We start from the raw sequence: 24,141 nt of genomic DNA, 5'->3' as shown, positions 1-24,141 counted from the left end.
TGTTGAGGAGCGAAATAAACTGGAAGAAGGTTACGGAATTTATAGTAGCAGTATTAACAGAGAAGGATATAGATGAAAGGCGACTAGGTTACTAGTGTAGAATAGGGTAGGGTGGACAGCCTCAGTGGTGAGAGACGGCACGCTGAGGTGTGTCGTTCTCAATGATCCACTGAGGACTCCAAGGGTTTAGACAGGTTCCGATGAAGAAGAAGTGTAAGAAAAGACCCGGTGCCACGGGTAGTCGTGGGTATGTCGTGGTTTCCAAATGGGCAAACAGAAAATCACTCAAAAGAGCTGACACCGGCGAGCCGACCTGCCATGCCGGACGTTCAGCCGGTAGGCGGAGAGGCTCGTTAGAGTTTACCAGACACTCCCCTGGGTGGCGCAATACCAACCAGTCGGACCGGCCCGGGGGAGTAGAGTGAGAAAAAAAAAAAAAAAAAGGTCGACCACTCCTGAGAAGTGTGGTTAATTGAACCTTAACCACCTAAGAACACCGGTATCCACGATCTAATATTTAAATCCGTATAAAAATATCTACGTTTACTAGGATTTGAACCTTAAAACTTCGAAATCAGCTGATTTGCGATGACGAGTTAACCCGTAGATTAGCTCCATGGCCGAACTTCCTCATCTAATATCCAAAAGGTTAACTGCGAGCCAGCTCATGTAATTGCTCAATCTCGTTTTATATCCGGTACTGAATCGTTGTATCTCCTTTCGAAACTGGGCCCTCCCAGATAACCGTGTATCTCAGTATTTCTTGTAAACCACAACGCCTCTGTTGCAGTTCTCAGTAACTTATTCTGAAATCGCTGAACGATATCAATGTTATTCTCGCTTGTAGTACCCCACACCTGAATCCGGTAGATTCAAATAGGTTTCAAGATTGTTGTATACAACAATGTATACTATATTCAGTAAATGATAATTGCGACCTCCTGCTTAGCAACCAGTAAATATCTTTGAACTTAACGTTAATCTGTTTCCATTTTTTTCCAACGTGAGTCTTCTATCAGATAGCGACCTTATGCAAACCATCTATAAAGAGAGGGAATTCTTTTCTTTTTTTTTGTCATTTCTGTACCCAATGTCTCATTCTTGTATTAATTATATGATGGAATCACATTAGTATGTCACTTTGGTGTACATTAATAATAATTAGGAATACAATTTGATTGTGGGATGATAAGCCCAATTTTTTTTTGTTTACTTTTTTTGGTGAGTTATCGTTTTACTTAATATCCTTAAACCGGATGAACTGATTTTTTAAAAATATTTTTTCTACAACAATTTCTGAATATGGGTCATTGATACTATCTAATTTTGGTTAATGTTTTGGACAATTTTATTCAGAGGAGGGAGATGGTAAACCTAATTTTTTCTATTGATTTTTTTCGTTAATTATGTTTTTAGTGTGGATATCTTTAGCCTGGATTAACCAATTTTTATGAAAATATTTGTTCGTTTACATTTGAATAAGGGACACTGATGTCATTTATTGTTGATTAAATTTGTTGAAGGAGGGAGGTACGGATGCCATCGGTTCGGTATTTCAAACTTAATTCAACCCACTTACAATTTTAATTTCTCTTACGAGGATTATACCCTTTTGGTTAAACTATTACATTTTTCACAATCAGAGGTAGGAAAGCGGCTAAGGAAAGCATAATTCATTAAATTTTTTTTTAATAAAAAGTAAATTGATTGTAAAAAGGTAATTGATTTTTGCCGGCTTTATGAAGAAAAATACTGTATTACTTTCGGTCGCATGGGGTGAGTGGGTAGGGGTGAAAATGAATTTTCTTTACGTTTTGTGGTAAGAGGAGTACGAAAATATTCACTTAAATTGTGGTTTCCTCTCTCACACACACACACACACACACACACACACACACACACACACACACAGAGAGAGAGAGAGAGAGAGAGAGAGAGAGAGAGATAGAGAGAGAGAGAGAGATAGAGAGAGAGAGAGAGAGAGAGAGAGAGATAGGCCTATGTATAAAATTTTATGGCTCGAAAATCTCCACTACTTGACCAATTTCATTGAAATTTAGATATGCTGAAGTAGTGTATCTAAAGTTGTGTATGTGAAAATTTGATTAAGATTCGTTGAGTGACTCCACTTTTTGACTGATAATTATACTCTTCTTCTTGGAGCATAGCTCGAGAGCTATGATTCCAGGAAAGTAAAAACCGGAAAAGAGTTGGATTACGTTTTCGGATTCACGCATAATATAATGCTCTGGCTACTAAGGAAAAACTGTTGCTTTTTTTTTTTATTAGAGAGGTGGAGGAACCCCATTTACGGGCGCTGAAGCAGTGTCGAACTCGCTAACATGTTCTGGAAGATGATATTTAGTGCGTATTGTATTCCTGCGCACTACCGACTAAACCTTCACCCCTGGCTACCCACGTTTCTGGTACAGCTGGTGTGCATTTTATCAGGAAGAGGATAAAAGCCCACACACGAACGCACGCAAGCGCATACACACAGTCAAACACCACTCAGAAAGTCACACACACGAACAAGATCACATAAGGCAAAAGCGCATGTTCTGGAAGATGATATTTAGTGCGTATTGTATTCCTGCGCACTACCGACTAAACCTTCACCCCTGGCTACCCCCGTTTCTGGTACAGCTGGTGTGCATTTTGTCAGGAAGAGGATAAAAGCCCACACACGAACGCACGCACGCGCATACACACACATACAAACAGTCAAACACCACTCAGAAAGTCACACACACGAACAAGATCACATAAGGCAAAAGCGCACCATATACGCTACACAATTTAACAGCAAATAACATTCACTTAAATTATGATTTCATTATTTATATATATATATATATATATATATATATATATATATATATATATATATATATATATATTTATGGGTCTTTATATAAAACGTTGTGGCTCGAAAAATCTCCAAAATTACTTAATAAATTTCATTAAAATTTAGGTAGACGTGGTAGTAGTATATCTGAAGTTGTATATGTAAAAATTTGATGAAGATTGGTTGAGTAGTCGTTTCTGAGTTATGTTCATTTTAAGGTCAAAACATTTTGTGCAGGGCAAGTTAGAAGCGTGATTCGTTATGATGCTGCAAGATGAAACGTTGACGTTTCTTTATCTGCGTTATCTATTGCTAGCAATATTATTCGGTATAAGCAGGTGTAGTGTTGTTACCTACTTTGATGGTTATGATGAATGGATATGTGTTTGAGCAAAACAAAGGAAACGAAATAATAATAAAGAAAACTTGATCTTGTTGCACAAACTTCTGCCAGAGTTTATTTTTAATTTGGGCTGATATTTTTTTGTTTTAATAAACGCAGGTTTGAAAAGATTTTTCCCAAATTTATTACTTTTAATTTATCTATAAATAATTGAACCAACAAATTTCGAATATCGAATACTACTAGTTAATTTGAAAATAAAAACACTTTTCTCGTAGAAATTCTTAATGCTTAACGAAATACTAATTCCTTAATATCTACTAAGAATTATCTTTTTAACTATCGAAAGGGACTATCTTGTTTTAGACATTAAATTAAATATTTTGTTAACAATTTTTGAGCGTTTTGTTATCTCACATGGCAGTAACCTTTATGAAAGTTCAATACTTCTAGTGGTAAAAAAATATTAAGATCTAACCGACTGTTAAATAAATATCGGTACATTAAACTGACAAAGAAACACACTGATATTCTCATTTATATATATCCTCGAGATATAAGATTTATTATCTTTAAAAAAAAAAAATTCCAATAAGACAGTATGAGGAGTTTCCTGTCTCCGCTTGATTTACATACTGTGTAGGAAAGATATTAATACAATATAAAACTTACGTAGTTTGGGTGTATATATATATATATATATATACTTACGATAACCCTAACCTATCACCCGTGTTCAACTTCCCATTCATAATTATTACATCAGAGGTTTGATAAAGTAACTGTAAAGAGTTAATTCTATATTTTATAAAAATATTTGTAATTTAAAAGAGCAAAATTAAATACGTTACGATTTAATAAAAGAATAAATTTTTATTACAATTCTTGTCTTTTATATCTTTGGCGATAAATTTACTAGTTAATAAATCGCTTCCTAATAGTGATAAAAAAAAGTTGTTTTATTTTATTTCGAAATAATTTTTCCGTTGAAACTGACGTAATTTCATTTCGTTACTGTAATTTTGCTTCAGAAAGTATTTTCATAATTTTTATTATAAAATTATCGTTATATAAATAAACAAAAAATAGATGAAAAAAAAAATGGATATTTGTGTTATTATTTTTTTTAAATTTATTATATTTGTTTATTTTTTTCTGCTCTCCCATCACCAATACCATCTTGCAAGAAACATTTTTTACTTTTCTAGGTTAACTACATTTAATGGAAGAAACTAAAAAAATGTCCACTGAAAAATGTACAACCAATAAAAGATTACTTTTCTTTTCTTTTTGGGGATGGGGGTGAATTATGATTAGTGTTTATTGTAATTAGAAGGTTTTTATTTAAAATTTTAATAATGTTAAAAGTTTTTAAATAAAATTAAAAAAAAAATGAATTCAAAAAATTTCTTTTTAAATTTTTATCGTTACCCTTACCCCCAATATTGCCCCCAAAATCTACATTTACAGTACTACTATGCCTTTTTTTTATAGAGGGGAAGAATACCATTTACGTTCAAAGAGTCGGGCTCGCTAACAAGTTTCGCAAGATGTTATTGAGTGCGTATATGTGCCTGCGCCCTACCGACTAAACCTTCACCTCTGATAGTCCTTCCCCTTTCTGGAAACTGGTGTGTGACATTACTTCAGAAAGGGGGAGCTTACCTTCCTGCACCGAGTATCAGAGTAACCACAGGTTCACGGCATCCAGGGGACCCCTTCAGGTTCGGGGGGTCCCTGGATACTCACCCGTAGCCCTATCCTCCGCACCGCACCAGAGCTCTCAGGCGCCCGTCTGCTTTCTTGATTCTTCCTCCGTCCGGAGAATCTCCATATGGATTAAGCCAATATTAACCACAGCAAGCCAGAGTTCTTCTTTGATTAGTCTGGAATCCATAAGTCTCTCGGGGGGGAGGGGACATAACCTTCGTATCCAGGAGTACTTCAAGCTTTTTTTTTTTTTTAATGAGCTCCAGAAAGCGCTTACCTTCTTGCTCCGAGCATCGGAGTGAACGCGGGTTCACCGCATACAGGTGACCCTCACATGATCGGGAGGCCCCCTAGACAGTACTACTATGCCTAGGAAGACATAAAAAAATTGGTTAAAAGATATACACTAAATAAAAAATATAACTTTTACGATTTTTGAGGAAGGAGGAATTACGGAGCAATTTTTTTTTTTAAATTGTGAGTTAAGTATACTTATATGTACAGAGCTTAATTTAAAGTGGGGTTATGTTTGGAAACTTTTGAGAAAATTAACTCTAAAATCCTCCCCATACTCTGAAGATATTGATTCAAAAGGTTTAACCACAAATTGCCCCATTTACACAAATCTCTGCGCAAAGTTTCATCAAAATCGATGTATCCAGTCAAAAGTTATTAAGCTTTAGTTACCGCAACACAAGAACACACGTAGATAAATAAGTTAAAACATTACCCCTCTCCCAAGCTTTTGTTTTTTGAGTTCCTGAGCCATGAAACATCAAAAAAAAAAAAACGCATTCTTTAACTGATACCTTCCTACAGTATAGCTTTAGTTCTATGATGCCAGGCAAGTAGAAGGATAGTAATTTTTACTTGCTTGACATCATAGCTGTAGAGCTAACCTGTAAGAAGAAAGTAAGGTAATTCAAAAAAATTGGGTATGAGCATTTATTTAGCATTTCTCGACGTTTAATGACCCAGGGACCCAAAAAACAAAAAGAGAGTGGTGGAAAACGTTCTTACATGTTTGTGTTGAAGTTTTTGAAGCTTAATACTTATTAATAATAATTTGGGGGCAATATTAGGGGTGGGAGAACCGATAAAATTTTTTAAAATGTTTGAATTTTTTAAAACTTTTTTTGATTTATTTTCATGCATAATTATTTTTCCACTATATAAGAATAAATGACCGTTGCCAGACAAGTTTTTTGTTAACGTTTTCCATTATTTTGTACTGGATTTTAATTTATTAAATAGATTTCGTTATGTAACGAGCAGTGTTTTACAGATAAGTTAAAATAAATTATAGAGATAAAAATCATGAGATCCGATGTATATATTACGTATATATGTATGTAGAACGTGTAACTGTAGTAATTTTAAGCTACTTCACTTTTGAAAATGACAAAGCCGACTACAATTATATAATAATCTCGCCCCAGGTTTACTAGGAAAAGTCAGAAGTGGAGAGGTCTTATCCATCGAATCAAATATATGTACTGTAGTGTGTCGACATATGCCAAGCCAGGTGAAATTCATATGATATTCAGCCCTACACATTTGTCACCTTCACCTTCATATTTACTCTCTACTCGTATACGCTGTGCAGTGAACGTCATTCCACTCAGCGGAAGAAGCCACTCTATACAATATCAGTTATACATCGGATACTTTATATGTGTTACAGACATAAGAAAGACTGTGACAGATGATATAAAGCATCAAATTATTATATATCTCTTATAATGTACAAAGTGTTTCACAGAAAAAAGGGAATAATTTCAGGACTTCTTTTCATAGTGGAAATAATTATAATACAGTTTAAAAATAAAAGAGAATTTTTCTATCAGGTTTCGGTTTTTTTTTTAATTTTTATGAAGTCAAATTTCTTAAAATTTTGTCCATGTTCAGTTGACATTAATTCTGTTAAATTTTCTCTGGATTGAATTCTCTATAATTTAACGAAGTTATTGTTCGTCAAACCTAAAACATTATGTTTTCGACACCAGTATCTAGCGTTTTTCTAAAAATTCTCATCTGGGCACCACATGACTTCTTTGTACACCTATTAAATTACATATACACATTTTTTTAAATGAAAAGTACATAAAATTTTATTCTATTAATAACTTCTAATATTTTTTCATAATTTTTTTTTTTTGTTTTTATTGAATTATTATCGTAAAGCATTTTTTACAACCAGAGGTTATAATTATTAATAAGGTTAAATAATAAGGTTAATAATAAGTAATCAGAGGTTAAATAATAAGGTTAATAATAAGTAATCAGAGGTTAAATAATAAGTAAATAGTAATAGGTTAAATAATAATTAATAGGTTAAATAATGTAAAAGGTTATTAATAAGGTTAATTTAAATTTAAAAGAAAAAAATGTTAAAAAAAAGATGAACTCTCATTCGAACCGATATGCCTTCCCCTTCAAAGATCCAAATATTTTATTAATTAAAAATTCATTTGACTATTACTCTGGAACCAATGAAAATAAGTACAACTTATGATATATCGTTGAAAAGCTCTCAATGAAGGTTTATTACTGCAGTTAAGAAAAAGGCCAAAATTCTTTTTTTTTGGATTTGGGTTTTTTTGGACACTTTTCTTCAGTCGATTGGAATAAAAAAGGGAGGTGTACAACTAGATTTCACAACAGCCCTAAATCCAAAATTTCAGCTATTTGGAACTATAGCTCCAAATCGAAGCGTTTATATGATTATACCAATGTTTATATGAGCTTTTTGTCTTTTTTTCAGTTGTAGAATATTTTTTGAAATTCTTTCCGTTTCTTTTGGGGCACTCTGTATACGATGTATTTTATATATACTCTACTGTGTCCAAGTGGTGTTGGAGATCCACATTTAAAATAAATTAAATATTCGAATGATATCTATATTTCTAATGAAAAGGAAATTTTCTTCAGATATTTTAATGTCGGTGAAGCAGGTACGAGGAGGAGTTAAAAATGATCTACACGTTTCGTTCTAGAATTTATTTACAAAAAATTTGGGGTTCAATATTCACATCATTTTTCTAGATAGTCACCTCGTTTGTCAATGAACTTGGTCCAGCGGGCCGCGAACTTGCGTATTCCTTCCAAGAAGAAGATTTTTGGTCACGAAGCCACTTTCACGCCGCTTCCTGCAAGTTCTGAATCTTTGGAAAATCGACGACCTCACAAAACATCCTTGAACGACGAAAACGGGTGAAAATCGGAGGGAGCAAGATTTGGACTGTAGGGAGCGTGTTTCAGTACCTCAAAATTCGATTTGATGGTTTGAACAGTGTGGTGAGCCGTGTGCGGGCTGGCATTGTTACGCGACAGCAAAAGTTTATTTGACAATAGATTTACGGAAGCGAGCTCATTGTGTATGATATGTTGGGTTTGTTTTGTTGATTTGTTGTCTCATCGATGGTAACTCGCCTAATTCGCCAGAACCATCTCTCGAGCTTGCTGAATCGTTTCGTTCGTGGTATAGGTTGACGGGAGTCCTGCTAGCTCTTATTCCGTCATTCTCGTCCAGCCACGTTTAAACTTTTCGATCCACGAAAAAACACTTTTACGTCGTAAAGTACTTTTCCCGTATTGAAATAAAAGTCTACGATGAATTTCAGCCTCTTTACTCTCTCTGAACAAAGAAACTGGACCAGTGATCGTTGTTTCTCCTTAGTGCAAACTGCTAGCGGAGCGGTCATGTTTATACAGTATTATCATAAAAGAATGGTGCGGTTTTGAACATGGTTTAAATTAAAACAGAATTAATTACAGATTATGTTTTTTATTTTTCAAATTTGTCGTTTCAAACATTTTTTTACATAATTAATAAATTTCAATATGTATGTCCTTAGTCGCTCGACAAATGTCCAAACGATACTCAACTTCTCTCCAAACATTAGTTAACATTTCTTCGTTAATGGTTGTCATCGCTTCATTAATCCTGTTTTTTAAGCGGTTTAGGTCGCGAATTTTTTGTGTATAAACAACGCTTTTGATATATCCCCACAAGAAAAAATCGCAAGGTGTCAGGTCTGGACTCCTTGGAGGCCAAAGTACGGGTCCTTGTCGGTCTATCCATCGATCTCCAAATTTTTCGTTCAAAGCGTCCGTGACCGATGCATTGAAGTGCGGGGGAGCACCATCTTGTTGGAAATGAAGTCGATGAACGTTTTCGAGTTCATCCGGCTGAGGAAAGCAATAATCGGTTAACATGTCATGATACACAACTCCATTAATTGTTTTTTCAGCAAAGAAGAAAGGCCCTATTACACGATTTTTCATCACACCACATCAAAAATTAACTTTAGGCGAATCGCGTTGTTTCTCAGTAATTGCGTGTGGGTTTTCAGAGCCCGATATTCGTGAATTGTGTCTTTGTGTCTGTTAACACATCCATTCACATGGAATGTAGCTTCGTCTGTAAAAATATGTATCATCTAAAAATGATTCGTTTTCACTTATTCTGTCCGACATTTCAATAGCGAAATTGTAACGTTTTACACCATCAATGGGTTTCAATTCCTGCAGTATCTGGATTTTATAAGCGTGTAATTTCAGTTTTTTACGTAAAACTTTGTGAACTGTTGATTTTGAAATACCTAATTTGACGCTTCGACGGGGGATGGACTTCCCAGGACTTCTAATTGCCGATTGTCTAATTAGTTCAACCGTTTCGTCTGGTACAGTTGGTCTGCCGGTTGATTTCTGTTTCTTAACCGATCCGGTTTCTTCGAATTGTTTGAACCAACGTGTTATGTTATTTTTGTGCGGTGGATCTCTTCCGAATTCACGTCGATACGCACGTTGAACTAAAATTACGGATTTTAATTCAGCTATCAATAAAACACACTGCTTTGTCTTTATCCGAGAACATAGTAACTCACTAAACTCACCGCAACAACAATACAAGAACTGACGTTGTGGTTACAACTGCTGATAAACAAACTTTTGGGTTGGAGGCTTTCAGGGGTACCAAGATAACATCTAGAAATTTCCCTACAATCTTCCTATGAATTACTGAAAATGCACCATTCTTTTATGACTGTAATAACCCTGTACTGTAATAACCGGAAAGCAAATTACCCGATTCGGATCAAACATCGCAAACGTGACCGCAGTTGTACCAAATTTAAGCACGCATGCGCAGAAGGCAGTACGACAAACCTTTAAGTATGTTATGCCGGCCTCCGTGGCGCGATTGGTATTGTCTCAGCTTTTCATCCGGAGGTCTCGGGTTCGTATCCCGGTCAGGCATGGCATTTTCACACACGATACAAATCATTCATCTCATCCTCTGAAGCAATACCTAACGATGGTCCCGGAGATTAAACAAAAAAGAAGTATGTTACGGTCAAAGTGTAAATAATATTTGACTCTCCCTAATATCAAATGCAACGTTTATTATCTCATTACGTAGCTTCATTTAATGTGTAACGTATTTTATATATCCTGATTGTTCTTTATTATTGAGACTGACTTGTGTATGTTAGATGAAAGTTTTTTTTTTTACTTCCTTGTACGAAGTAAAGGAAGTATTGTGATGGCGAAAAATGTCGGTTTTCAGATTTCAACGGACATATCCATTTTGACCATCCCTGAATCCATTTTGACTAATTTAGGAGTGACGTCTATACGTACGAATGTATGTATGTATGTATGTACATATGTATCTCGCATAAATCAAAAACGATTAGTCGTAAGATGTTGAAATTTTGGATTTATGACTGTTGTAACATCTAGTTGTGCACCTCCCCTTTTGGATTGCAATCGACCGAACCAAAAAAGTCCAAAATCCAAAGAAATTTTGATTTTTGACTGTTTCTTAAGTGCAATAAAAAGCCTTATTGAGGGCTTATAAACGATATATCATAAGGGGTACTTATTTTCATTTGTTCCAGAGTTACAGCCAAAGTAAAACTTTAATTAATGAAATATTTGGATCTTATAAGGGGAATGCACAACAAATCAGATTTCATTTCCTTTTTTTTAATTTAAATTTATTGATTTTGTAAATAATTCTTAACCTTTGATTGTAAAAAAGTTTGACCATAAATAATAATTCAATAAAAAAAATAATAAAAAATAAAAATTATCAGAAGTTATTAATAAAATAAAATTGTTTGTACTTTTTCATTAAAAAAATGTGTTTATGGAATTTAATAGGCGTACAAAGAAGTCACGTAGTGTCCACATCAGATTTGGTGAAACATCTGATTATTCGTTTTTGTTTGCATTTTGTTGATGGTTAAATCATAGTAATTTTTAAAAAAATTATTAGATAGTTATAATACTTAGATTTATTTAAAGAATAATAAAGGGTCTTTTACTCTATTCTAATATTTTAGATAAGATTATTGAATTAATAATTGTTTAAATATTTGATGTTAATAAAAACTAATATTTCAACAATCGTGTAACTGTCCACTTTATTAAAGAATTGGAGGATCGTATCTCACCTTCAAATGAAATAAGTTTAAATAAAGTGCAGAAAAAAATGTGTATATGTAATTTAATAGGTGTACAAGGAAGTCATGCGGTGCCCACATCAGATTTTTTTTCATTAAGACAAAGCATCCTTTTTAGTGTGAATATATAAAGAAAACAGTAGAATTTAGAATTCTGGTAACTTATATTCCCTCCAAACAGTAATGTAATTTCAATGAACTTAGTAAGAACCAAAGGTTTGATATTCTGTTCTGGTAGGATTATCGATCCTAATTTTTTTTCGAAAAAAGTTACAACTTAGTGTTATGAAAGATTTTGTTAAATTACTAGAGGCCAATAAACTTTACTGTCGGTTAAAAATAGATAGTATCGAACAGTTAACTCGATAATTGAAATATCTTACAATTTTTTTTTGTCTCCCCCTTGATCTTATATATTCTATTTATGGAAAAAACATTATTTAAGTTATCCAGATATTTTTAGATTATCCAACTTGGTAAATTGAAAACAAAACTTTTTCTTTTTAAATTAATTTAAAACTGTATCTACACCATTTCAGAAGCAAAACTAAACAACGTTTAAACAAACATTAAAAATGTGTTTAAGCATGAGAATTTAGGTCATGTCGGGCTTGTTTAATATTATCTTATAATATTGAAAATAAGTAAATTTTCCTAAATCTATTTTGAAAACAATCAATTTATTACTAAATTTAATTATTTGATGTTATCGATTTCAGGATAATCTAGGTCGCATAATTTTTTTGATCACTGTATAACGACCGGAAAATTAAAATTTCATATTGTATATATAATGAAACGTCGGTTTAGAATATATTTGGGTACTGTACTGTTTTACGTCGATCGGTGTTTAATGAAACGTCAGTTGTACAGAGATGTATTTTTCCTATATTGATTTTATAAAAGGTATGTGTATATTTTTAGTATCAAGATTTTTTATTAGAAATTTGATTATACGTTTAACCATTTTATAATTCGTAAGAACTTTGTTTATGATAAGATATTAAATTATTGTTGTTAAATTAAATAAACGTATTTATAAAATACATCGCGTGATTCAAATAGATAGTTTTTGCTCTTTCTTGTTATATTTTCTTTGTAATATATTTGACAGTTTATAGAAAATATGTAGCTTAATAAAGTAAGCTAAAATAGATTTAATAAAAACAAAACAAACAAAATCAATAAACTCGTATTTTTGATCATCATCGAATATGTTTCGTAATGAAGAGTCTATATAGAGTAAAATTATTATAGTAAAAATATTTTCTTCCCGCTCCTCTTCCACAAAAAAAAAAATTATCAACTGGAATAGAATCTGTCTATTATTGAGAATCATTATCTATATTTATAAAATAACATGTCGTTATTGATCAACGCCCAGCAAAAACTACTGAAGATAAATTGTATATGTGTTATTCTTATGATGCAAGTGCACGATTGGAAAGGATTTTTGAAATTCAGAGTTTAAATGATTAAATTGGAATATCAATTAAAAATTACTATTTTTTAAATTTCTCGATAACAAATAAAGATATGAACTTGATTTTATGTCTAATGTTCAAGTGAATATCTAAAAACTAATATCTAAATTTTTCGAAATTTCCAGTTTAAAGGGTTAAAATGGGTTTTGAATTTTTACTTCCTTGCGCGAAGTAAAGGAAGTATTGTGATCGCGAAAAATTTCGGTTTTCAGATTTTAACGGAAATATCCATTTTTACCTTAATCCATTTTGATTAGTTTCGGCATGCCGAAACTAAAGACTTAATACTACGAATGTAAGTCTGAGATACGAACTAAAGTTTGAGTTCAGTAAGGGAATTAAGACTAAATTTCGTTGTTGCCAGCAATATTTTTGGCGGTATGATGCATTTAATTTGCCTTGAATTTCGAGACATTCACAGAAATTGGCTCAATAAAAGTAGAACTAGGCGCGGGGTTCGTGCTTCCGCGAACTCGGTTAGATAGATCAGAGAGAAACAAAGTAGGACATTCAAGATGTCCGGACGAGGCTTACAGCAAAGGCAAAAGCTGAGTTAATAAATCACCGATGTAAATGTCTACCGAGGCATTTACATCGGTGGTATCCCAACGAGGCCAGGCTTATTACTATGAGATGTAAAAAGTTAGACGGCGATAGACGACTCCCGTTAAAGCTCATCAGGACTAAGAATGGGTGGGGGGGGGAGGTGTGTGGCGACCGGAACGTCACTAGGCATGTGTCTTCCCCTACGGAGTTGGGATGTACGTATGTATGCATCTCGCATAACTCAAAAACGATTAGCCGTAGAATGTTGAAATTTTTGATAGGACTGTTGTAATATCTAGTTGTGCACCTCTCCTTTTGATTGCAATTGACTGGACCGAAAGTGTTCAAAAAAGCCCGAATCCAAAAAAAAAAAATGAATTTTGGACTTTTCCTTAACTTCACTAATACCTTTCATTGAGAGAGTTTCAACGATATATCATAAGTGGTATTTAATTTCACCGATTCCAGAGTTACAGCCAAACAAAATTTTATTTACTGAAATATTTGGATCTTAGAAGGGGAAGATACATCGGTTCGAGTAAGACTTCAACTCCTTTTTTTAAAGTTTTTTTTAATTTAAATATATTGATTTATTAATAAATATTAATGTCCGATTGTAAAAAAATTTTACGATGAATAATAAAAAAAAAAATATGAAAAAATATCCGAAGTTTTTAATGAAATAAAATTTTATGTACTTTAAATTTAATAATAAAATAATGTGTAAATGTAATTTAATAGGCGTACAAGGAAGTCATAAGGAGTCTACATCACATTTTTTTTCAAACCTGACTATTTCTTTAAATCTTTCAGTATAAAAATGAAGATATCAATTTGATTTTTGGTGTGCGTAATTTTCATGTAAATATCTAAAAACCAATTTCCAGATTTTTTGAAATTCAACATTAAAAGGGGTGAAGAAAGGTAAAAAATTTTAAACAATGATTACAAATTTTCCCCATTTCCGACTATGCTAAACGAGGTACTCACTAGATTGCGGTTTGCAAATATTCTTCAGATAAATATCTAAAAACAAATTTCGGATTTTTTTTTAATTTCGATTTTTTAACGGGTACAAAAGTGTACGGCGCGTTGCCTCAACCAACACAACCACTTTTACTGTATTTACGACGCGATAGACTGCATCTGCTTCCGGTTACTTGACTAAAAAACATAAAATAAAGGTAATTAAAAACGTTTTTAAAAAATTAGAAACGAAGTACGGTAATTTCGTAGTTGTGTTTATCGGGTAACGATATAAACCGGACAAAATAAATTTTTAACTGTACTTCGTACGTATAACCAGTTATAACTAATATTTTTAAGATGGAGGCCGACTGTTTTGAAACCTACATTCTTAGATATTCAAAGTTAAGGCCTGTACTGACCAAACTGTTGCTGTGAAAAAATTACAAAAGTACACTGATAGTTTTATAAATTGAACTGGCTTTAATTTTTGTTTATTATTATTCTCATAAGCATGATTTTAATAAACACATGGGAGTTCAGGGGGTAGAACTTCCTGGCTAGGGGTTCTACACTGGTACACTGACCCTGACTGACTAAACATCTCCTGACCGCAGTGGGAAACGTCACCATATGGCTTAGACGAAGCCGCGACGGGTCTGCTAGTTCAACCACGCCGCTGGAACTGAGAAGCGCACAGTTCTATACAAAGATTTTTGTATCTTTTTCATAAAGTGGGGAATGGCTACTGACATTAAGCATAAGGATTATATATTGTACAAGTATAAAGAAATAATTAAAAAAAAAAAAACTCATTGTATTAAATGTTATCGATAATATCAAGTGGAAATAGGGGGTGCTGCAGTTCCGCAGTTCCTATATGCGAGCTGCCAGTGCTAGAGACTTTACTTACACTATTTATCCACATGAGATTTTTTGTTTATTTTTATGTCCATATCCCTATAATACGTCCCGCATACTCTGTATATCTGATATTTTCATTTTGGTTTTAGCTGATGTTCTGATCATGTATGTTAAAATGTAATACTTTTTTGTATACTGAGTGTATCACGAATTTTTCCCCGGGACTTTCATAACCTATCCTACTCGTGAAAATAATGGAAAACGTTCATACAAATATATATCGTAAAATTCTTCGTTTGCGAGTTGCGGATAGTGTAAAATTTCGCTCGGATTTTCAGTTATCCTGGTGAAATGAGTCGTACTCAGGACGTACATTTTTGAAGCTGTCTTCCGTATGACATATGTAGAAAATAGTTTTTTAGACAGAGTAGTTTGTTTTTATATATTTCAAGGACAATATGTTTATTAAGCGATGGTTTTTTTTTGTGAGCTTTTATTTGTTTCATTGAAAAATCTTTCATTGTATTTCGCTTTTTTAAATGTGTTTGATATATTTTCTTAGTATCTGTTAATTATGTCAATATTACTTACGTAAAATAAAATACCCTCTACATATACAAATTTTTCAGTTTTTATAGTTCCCAGTATTCCATTAGAATAATTCTAATATTAGAATTTGTTAAATAACAGGAGATAATGTTAAATATTTTGACGTAGTTTCAAACACACTCGTTTGACAGTTAACAGTGAAATGCTTTTTGGTACTGTAATAATGCATAGTTAAAATGTACGTTTGATCTCTTTACACCATTACAAAATTTCAGCTAGATTGTGTGATAAATAATATATATAAAATTCACGTCTAATCACAAAAAAAAAAAAGTTTAATTGCAGCAAATATTGTTCTATAATTGCCAGTTATATAAACTGGCAATATAATTGCCAGTTATATATTGTTCTATCCAGTTATATAAACTGAATAGGGGATCCCATGTATTGGAATTGGTAAAATTTGAAGCATAAACTAACGCCACTAAATGAGTGGTAGATCAAAATAAAATGAAACGGCGCATGCGCAGAGGTAAGTGTAAGAGTAGGAATAAAACACTGCCCTACTAACACGATTACAGTCGCGCAAGCGTACAATGATTTTATTTAGTTCCCAGCATCCCATTCTGCAGCGCTGGAGTATGCTTCAATATTGAAACCTTAATTGTATTTTACGCCATAAGGATTCTCTATGCAGTTATAAAGATATCAGTGATAATTACCGATTTGAATTTGTATGTACAAATGGGAAAATGCTTACTGAATGATTCGTTTATTAAAAATTTTCCAATTTTCCAAATAAGTAGTGACATGAAATCCGGTATATTTATTCCTAAGAGAAAAAAAAGTGTTTTAGAAAATAATCGTAAATTATTTTTATTAATAAAACATTACAAGGTGAAAAGATATAGATGCTACAATTTGCTGATGATATAGTAATTCTAGCCGAGAGTAAAAAGGATTTAGAAGAAACAATGAACGGCATAGATGAAGTCCTACGCAAGAACTATCGCATGAAAATAAACAAGAACAAAACAAAAGTAATGAAATGTAGTAGAAATAACAAAGATGGACCACTGAATGTGAAAATAGGAGGAGAAAAGATTATGGAGGTAGAAGAATTTTGTTATTTGGGAAGTAGAATTACTAAAGATGGACGAAGCAGGAGCGATATAAAATGCCGAATAGCACAAGCTAAACGAGCCTTCATTAAGAAATATAATTTGTTTACATCAAAAATTAATTTAAATGTCAGGAAAAGATTTTTGAAAGTGTATGTTTGGAGTGTCGCTTTATATGGAAGTGAAACTTGGACAATCGGAGTATCCGAGAAGAAAAGATTAGACGCTTTTGAAATGTGGTGCTATAGGAGAATGCTAAAAATCAGATGGGTGGATAAAGTGACAAATGAAGAGGTGTTGCGGCAAACAGATGAAGAAAGAAGCATTTGGAAAAATATAGCTAAAAGAAGAGACAGACTTATGGTCCACATACTAAGGCATCCTGGAATAGTCGCTTTAATATTGGAAGGACAGGTAGAAGGAAAAAATTGTGTAGGAAGGCCACGTTTGGAATATGTAAAACAAATTGTTAGGGATGTAGGATGTAGAGGGTATACTGAAATGAAACGACTAGCACTAGATAGGGAATCTTGGAGAGCTGCATCAAACCAGTCAAATGACTGAAGACAAAAAAATAAAAATAAAATAAAACATTAAAAACGAGTACCTGAACTGGAAGAGCTGAAAAGGTGAAACCTGGGAGAGATTTTTCACTCAGATAGGACAAACCGTTAGTGTTTTTTCTTGTTTATCCTTGACAATGAATAATAAAGGATGAAAAACCAAGGTGACCAGTAATCTTATCTAAAATTCAAAGGCAAGTAACAAAATCGACTTAAAAAATTATAATTTTTTTAAGTATACGTTTTTCAACTACGCCAAATTAATTTGTTGGTACTCTATAAGCTGATTTGAAATAAATAATTCGATACAAGAATTGAAAAAAGAGTATTTTTTCTTTTTTTAATGCTATTTTTAAGTCAATTTTATTCAGTTTTTAAAACATGCTTATTTTGTATATTTTTTTAACTTCCATGAAAATCAGAATAAAAAAAATACTGTCTACAAAACAAAATGTACAATCAGTAAAAATTGTAAATGTATATATTATTTTTTATTGTATATTGAGATCTAACTAACCATTATTGTAAATCAAATTTTCCTACATAGACCCAGACACACATCTGTCTTTATTTATACTCTTCTGTACTGCACTAAATAGATATAGTAGTGTGTGTGTGTGTGTGTGTGTGTATGTGTGTTTGCGCGCGCGCGCGTTTATATTCTCCTTTCAACTGCTTTTTATCTTCTCTGCAATATGATTTAAAAGGAAGTTTATAATCAATCATACTGTCTTGATGGTTTTTTATTCACTTTTTTCATTGGTGATTAATTGTTGTTGCAGGAAAAGTAAGCTATTAGATTTTCCTTATCTTTTTTAAAAAGTTTAGCTTAGGTTATATATTTAATTTAACGCAATGGGATAATTTACCGTGAATAAAACTTTCATAAGGGATTTAAATATAATTAAAACAAATCCCTAATTTATTTTACTATTAAGAGGTTTTTGATTTTTATATTTTAATATTATACTAACTGCTGGGCTTGCCTACGGCACGCCTCCGCAGCTAGGTCCTCCTGGGGGGCGGCGTCTCGGAATTCTATTTTTAGGTGTCCAAAATTGATTATATCTTGTGTAAAAAAGTTTTTTTTTTTAATGATGAAAATTGATCGAGAAAAAACATAAAAATTTCATTAAATCCTTCCTATTAAATTTGCTTTAGGCATCTTTTAAAGATTTCACACTCAATATTTTCATCAAAATTCATAATATCCGTATGTAAATTCATTTAATACGATAGCTGGAAGCTTAAATATAAATTAAATTTTTTTTGTCTTCACTCATTTGACTGGTTTGATGCAGCTTCCAAGATTCCCTATCTAGTGCTAGTCGTTCCATTTCGGTATACCCCCTACATCCTACATCCCTAACAATTTGTTTTACATATTCCAAACGTTGTCTACCTGCACAATCTTTCCCTTCTACCTGTCCCTCTCCAATATTAAACTATTCCAGGATGCTTTAATGTATGGCTTCTAAATCTTTTAACCATATTTTTCCAAATGCTTCTTTCTTCATCAATTTGCCGCAACACCTCTTCATTTGTAACTTTATCCATCCATCTGATTTTTAACATTCTCCTATAGCACCACATTTTAAAATTAAAATTATTTATTTATTATTTATATATTATATTCAATTTGCTAAACAAATTATCGTAATACGAAACTAACCTTCCTTGACACAATAAAAAAAAGAGAAGTTGGCTTCAGTATCAATAAATCGCTAAGGAGGATATATAGGATTCAAAATTGTTCTAATTTTGATCTTTATTGTTTACCATTTGAGTTGACCCACGCGTTTTGCCTATATGTATGTTTAATTGTAATTACAAGGCAAAAAAAAAAATCATATATACGATTCTAAATGGATAATCGATAGTATTTTCAGTATCGATTTATTTTTATCGAAAATAGTTGTGTTTTAAGATTTGCTACGATATTGAATGAATGAATTACGGTAGTAAAATTTAATAATTTATTTTATAATTGTTATAAGACTGATTCACAATAAACCATTAGATAAATTCATTTAATAAGAGTAACAAAAAGAGTGAAAATTTATAAAGAGTAAGAAAAAAGTGAAAAGTTTTATTTTTACAAATAAAAAAGGAGGAAATGAAAACCTGAATTTTAACATAAATAATCGATTTTATGAATAAAAACAATCACACATATAAGAAAATATATTATTAATATATATTGCTATGTATGCGATATATCGATATATAATAATATAAAAAGTTTACAACTGACCACCACCAAGACATGTATTAAGAATCGGCATTTTCCACTAGTGATCGTTACATTCCGGTACTAAGCTAAGAGGGGCACACACACATACAGATGTCGTTTAGTAGGGTTAGGATTTGTGTATCTCATTTATTAAGAACTAGCCGGTCAGTGGGCTCTGCCTCCTGTATCCCACTGAGTTCATTAAACTCATGCTTGTGAAAATAATAGTGACAAATAAAAATTAAAGCCTGTTCAATTTATAAAAACTCCTATAATGTAATTTTTTCAGAACAGCGTTTTGGTTTAGTACAGGACCCAAAACTTTCAATGGTCTGAAGAATACTAATTTTAAAATAGTCGGCCTCCAGCTTAAAAATAGTAGCTGTTTACTCGTCCTTCGTACGGGTAAAAATATTTTTTGTCTAGTTCTTAGCGTTACGAAGACTAGGAGGTGACCGTACTTTGTTTCTCATTTTATTAAAATTACTTTTATGTTTTTTAGTCAAATAACCGATGTACAGTCAGTCGCGTCGCATATATAGTAACAGTAGCTGTGTTGGTTGAACCACCGCACTCCTTCAAAAATCGAAATTTAAAAAAAATCCAAAAATGGTTTTTATATATTTATCTCAAGAGTATTTTTAAGCCCAAAACTTTTGAATATCTCGATTAGTCGGAAATGGTGACACTTGCAGTCATTATTCAAAATGTTTATACCTTTCTTCACCTGGGAAAGTCCTAAAACTGTGGGTTGTTTCTGATGCACGGTTTACACACACAACTTAATTTAAAATATTTATCATTTTGTTTAAATATAATATTTTTCGTTTATCTAATTGAATTATTCTAACTAAAGCGCGCGCGCATACCGTATTTAATTCGCGCGGATGTGGCGGTACTAACAGCGACGGTTGGCATTAATTAAACTAATAAATTTCAAACTTACATAAAACAAATTTCGCTTGTCATCAGACCGGTGTAGCCGCGTGGCTTAACACATCAGGTGCCGAATCAACCGGGCGAACGAGTTCGAAACCCAGCCAGCTCGAGTGAAATCATTTTATTACATTTTTTTATAAATGTAGTGTACCTTCGCACAGGATTGAATTCTTAGAATGTTAATAACTTTTTAAAATTTCGAAAACAATTTTTTTTTATGAAAGAGTGAGCGTCAATAGCTATGGTCATTAGCCCGGTGGAAATTGGTAGCGTATAAAAAAATCCCATGGGTCGACCCGGGATCTTCGCACAAACTGCCGAGACGCTATCTACTTAGTCACGGAGGTCGGCAAAATAAATTTTATAACAATTATTTTGTGTAATTTATTTTTATAAAAAAATAAATAAATATGATTTGCCGGTCTCCATGGTGCGAGAGGTAGCGTCTTGGCCTTTCATCCGGAGGTCCCGGATTCGAATCCCGTTCAAGCATGGCATTTTCACACCCTTCAAAAATTGTCATTCATCTCATCCTCTTAAATAATACCTAACGGTGGTCCAGAAGGTTAAAAAAAACATTAATAGATAAAAAATATATATGTGGTTCATAAAAACAGAAATAATCATTTTGAACTTATTACATAAAAGGAGCTCTATTCAAATGCTGAGAAAGATGCCAGTTTTTTTTTTTTTTTTAGTGACGTGAACACGTTATCACAATATCGAACGATTTTTTTTTTTATTCCGTTATATGAACCGTAGACATATTCATTCGTTGATATGTCGTCGCTAATGCATATCGTTTCTTTTTTAAACGTCTTCTCTCTCTCTCGGTTGTTTAAATCTCAGGGGCAATTTAATTCTTAACTGTTAAACTTTATTAATTGAATTTCTGATAACGTTTAGTAATAACATAACTTCCTCTTTTATTATCGAGTTTATTTCTTAATTAATTACTCCGTCGAGGAAATGATTCGGAATTAGTTTGCGTAGCGCTTAATTTCTATTTCTCATTTTCTTCTACAAGGCCATTTGTAAATTACGTAACCCTAAAATTATGGTTTTTAGGCTCCTCCCAAGAATCAAATTTTAGAAGTTTCTCATCTTCCTTCGTCCTACTTACTTTAAAAGTAAATTTAAATTAAAAAAATAAGTGTTAAGAATTTCTTTTTCTGGTAAAAAGTTAAATTTTTTAAAATCTTAAACTGAGGAATTTTAAACTACCTGTTTTATTATGACTAAGCATTACATACACGTTTTCATTTTTACTTTCCCGGTTGTGTAGTTAAACTTAATAGCTATACAGAATTATTTATCTTGACGTTTGTCAAGATCTGTCACATCCTCTAACAAAAAAAAAAAAAAACAATTTTAATATTGAAAAATTCCAAAAGGATTGTGTTGGCCAGTTTTTTACATGATATCTCTAGACTGGTGGAGCGAATTGAATGAAATTTGACATGATCATATATGGATCATTAATGGCTTTACTTCTGTAATAATAAGTCAAGGGTAGAGGGAAATACATATCTTTTAAGTTGTTTCTTAAAATTCCGTTCAAAGTTTGATACATTTTTTGACATAATTCAATTTTCCTTTGCTATCTAAGCAGAATCCCTATATTAATTTTTTGTCGTTTCTGGACACAAAACCCATTTCTTCTACTAATTAGATGATTCCATTATATCACTTTGTTTATATATTTGGGCAATTTAATTCAGAAGAGGCGATAATAAATCTTTCTTTTTGAAATGAAAACTTCTTTAGGCGCGTTGTGCAGAGATTTTGGGATAGACTTTTACATGGGAAAATAAAGAGCTGACTTGTAACCAAAAATCATCACGAGACGCTAGAGCTATATATAGTATAAATGGGTTAGTTCTCACAAAATACAACAGATGGCGCTGATGTGTGACCGCGTATTTAAAATAGTTTAATATAGGTTTTTTTTTTAAATTGTTGGTTTTAGCTAATTTAGAGATGAAATAATGTTTAACAATTAAAAATTAGTTTGAATTGATAAAATATTTATTTTTAGCAGTAATAATTTATTTTAATTAAATAAATACCTGCTTAATAATTTTTAACTCTATTCAAATAATCTCACATCAATCAACGCCATCTCTTGCATTTTAAGAGAATTAACCAAGACCAGCACTATGTATATTGTACATTCTAAAATTTTAAATACATGCAGTACAGTACATTCTAAAAAGAATGCAATAAATTATACTTCTATAAATATATATATATAGGAATAGTACACGCAACGCGGTAGATAAAGCCTATATTTTATACGCCATTCAGGATATTCAAAAGAATAAAAATTATTTTTTCACACATACAATTCTTACATCGTCATCGTAAATTTACAATTAATCATGCTGTTTGCAGTTAAAACGTATGTTTTACAATGAATTTTTCAGTAAATCAACTGTTTCAACATGAATGTGTTTCAACACATTCATCATTGAAAGTAGCCGTTATGTAATCTATTAAATGTAATATATTTTTAAAAAAAACCGCGAAAAGAGACGTGGAGGTTCAATAACCAATTTCTTTGTTGGTTTTTTTTTGTAATTTTGGGGGCATCTCAAACTCGTATTTTACTACGTATTTTGCAGTAAATCCATTCTTTCAGCGTGAAAATTGAGGATATTCGTGGAAAACACACGTTTAAATTGTGCGTCAAATTGGTGGCTATTGAATCTAAACATTATGTATTACTTATAATATATATTAATCCAAAATGATTGTGATCCCATACAAGTTTTCATTTCGGCCGTGCACACTTTTTTTTTACGTTAGTTATCTTTTTACTTTCTTGTAAATCCGTGATTCAGAAAAATTTCGATTTTCAGATTTTAATGGAAATATCCATTTTGACCATCTCTGAATCCATTTTGACTAGTTTCGGCGTGACGTCTGTTCTTACGTACGTACGTATCTCACATAACTCAAAAACGATTAGCCGTAGAATGTTGCAATTTTGGATTTAGGACTGTTGTAACATCTAGTTTTGAACCTTCCCTTTTGATTGCAACTCGACTTGATCAAAAATATCCAAAAAGCCCAAAATTCAAAAGAAAAAAAATTGGATTTTGGTATTTTTAAACTGCAGTAATAAGCCCTCATTGAGAGCTTTTCAACGATATATGATAAGTGGTATTTATTTTCATTGGTTCCAGAGTTATAACCAAATGAAATTTTAATTAATGAAATATTTGGATCTTACAAGGGGAAGACACATCGGTTTGAATCCGAGTTCATTTCCTTCTTTTTTTTAACTTAAGCATATTGATTTATTAATAATTATTAACCTCTGATTGTTAAAAATGTTTTACAATTAATAATAATTCAATAATAACAATAAAAAAAATATGAAAAAACTAGAAAATATAAAATTTTATGTATTTTTCTTTTAAAAAAAATGTGTGTATGTAATTTAATAGGCGTACAAGGAAGTCATGTAGTGTCCATATTCAGATACATTTTCAGACTAGAT

The 24,141-nt window shown here is 32.1% G+C and overlaps 1 protein-coding gene across 1 annotated transcript in view; it reads left to right on the top strand.

Annotated features, from left to right (window-relative positions):
- The window catches only part of LOC142332377 (lysosomal alpha-mannosidase-like), a 183,337-nt gene that overhangs the window by 89,379 nt on the left and 69,817 nt on the right, over positions 1 to 24,141 (top strand). The gene's annotated exons all lie outside the window — the stretch shown is intronic.

The sequence above is a fragment of the Lycorma delicatula genome, chromosome 11 (genome assembly GCF_047948215.1).
Source record: "Lycorma delicatula isolate Av1 chromosome 11, ASM4794821v1, whole genome shotgun sequence".
Taxonomy (NCBI): domain Eukaryota; kingdom Metazoa; phylum Arthropoda; class Insecta; order Hemiptera; family Fulgoridae; genus Lycorma; species Lycorma delicatula.
The sequence above is the reverse complement of the archived record's forward strand: the minus strand, read 5'-3'. Positions and strand labels throughout refer to the sequence as shown.